Raw genomic sequence first — 2014 nt, forward strand, 5'->3', positions numbered from 1 at the left:
AAATGTTAAAAATTGTTTTTACATGCAACTGGGAAATAAGATATACAGACAATGGGGTATAGAAATCTATCCTGCCCTACAAGAAAATAGAAGGGGGAGGGGATTAGAGAAGAGGGGGGGTAATAGAAGGGAGGGCAGATTGGGGGAAGGGGTAGTCAAAATGCCCACCATCTTGGGGTAGGAGAGGGGATAAAATGGGAAGAAAATTTGGAACTCAAAATCCTGTGGAAGTGAATATTGAAAATTAAAAATAAATAATTTAATAAAAAAAAAAGAGAAAAAAGAGAAAGAAAAGTAAGAGAGTAAAATGGCTGTCTGAGGAGGCTTTACAAATAGCTGAGGAAACAAAGAAAGGAAAAAGCAAAGGAGAAAGGGAAAGATATAGCCAACTGAATGAAGAATTCCAGAGAATAGCAAGGGGAGAGAAGAAGGTTTTCTTAAATAAGCAATGCAAAGAAATAGAAGAAAATAAAAATAGAATGGGAAAGAAAAAAAGATATCTTCAAGATAATTAGAGATATCAAAAATGGAAGTGATAAAAGACAAATGCGGTAGGAATTTAACAGAAGCAGAAGAGATTAAGGAGAGGTAACAAGAATATTCAAAAGAACCATACAAAATCTCAACATCACTGATAAATAACCATGATGATGTGATTACTGATCTAGAGCCATGATGCACTCTGGAGAATAAAGTCAAGTGGGCCTTAGGAAGCATTGCTAACAATAAGGATAATGGAGGTGATGGAAATCTGCCTGAGCTATTTAAAACTCTAAAAGATGATGGTGTTAAAGTGCTGAACTTGGTATGCCAGAAAATTTGGAAAACACAACAGTTGCCACTGGATTGGAGAAGATCAATTTACATCCCATTCCTAAAGAAGGGCAATACCAAGGAATGCTCAAATGACCAAATGATTGCACTCATCTCATATGCCAACAAGGTTATACTTAAGATTCTACAAGCTAGGCTTCAGCCAGAAGAGCAGACTTGTTTTTGAGGAGGCAGAGGAACTACATACCAAATTGTTAACATTCACTGGATTATGAAAAAAGTAAGAGAGTTCCATAAAAACATCTACTTCTACTTCATTAACTACATTAAAGCCTTTGACTATGTGGATCACAACAAAATGTGGCAAAGAGATGGGAATGCCGGACCATCTTACTTGTCTCCTAAGGAACTTATATTCAGATCAAGAAGCAACAGTTAGAACCAAACATGGAACAACTTAAGGTTTAAGATTTTAAAAGGAACATGACAAGGCTACATATTGTCCCCTTATTTATTTAACTTAATGCAGAATACATCACGCAGAATGCCAAGCTGAACAAATCAGAAGCTGGAATTAAGGTTTTTGGGAGAAATATCAATAACCTGAGATATGCAGATGATACCACTCTGATGACAGAAAGTGAAGGAGAAGTAAGAAGCCTCTTGATGAGGGTGAAAGAGGAGAGTATAAAAGCTGGCTTAAAGCTGAACATCAAAAAAACTCTTGGCAACTGGTCCCTTCACTTTGAGGAAGAAATGGAAGCAGTGTCAGATTTTACATTCATGGGCTCAAAAATCAGTGCAGACCATGACTACAGCCAGGAAATTACAAGATGCTTGCTCCTTGAAAAGGAGCTATGGCAAATATGGACAGCATACAAAGAAGCTGAGACATCACCTTGCTGACCAAAGTCCATATAGTCACAGCTATGGTTTTTCCAGTAGGACTGTATGGCTGTGAGAATTGTACTATAAAGAAAGCTGAATGCCATAGAATTGATGATTTCAAATTGTGGTGCTGGAGAAGACTTTTGAGGGTCCCTTGGACAGCAAGGAGATCAAATCAGTCAATACTTAAAGAATTTAACTCAGATTATTCAGTGGAAAGTGAAATACTGAAGCTGAACCTTAAATATTTTGGCCACACAGTGAGAAGATAGGACTCATTTGAAAAGATCCAGATGTTGAGAAAGAATGAAATCAAAACAAAAAGGGGACAGCAGAGGATCAGATATATAGA

The sequence above is a fragment of the Phascolarctos cinereus genome, unplaced genomic scaffold, assembly GCF_003287225.1.
Source record: "Phascolarctos cinereus isolate Bilbo 61053 unplaced genomic scaffold, phaCin_HiC Scaffold_3;HRSCAF=262, whole genome shotgun sequence".
In the NCBI taxonomy this organism is placed as follows: Eukaryota; Metazoa; Chordata; class Mammalia; order Diprotodontia; family Phascolarctidae; genus Phascolarctos; species Phascolarctos cinereus.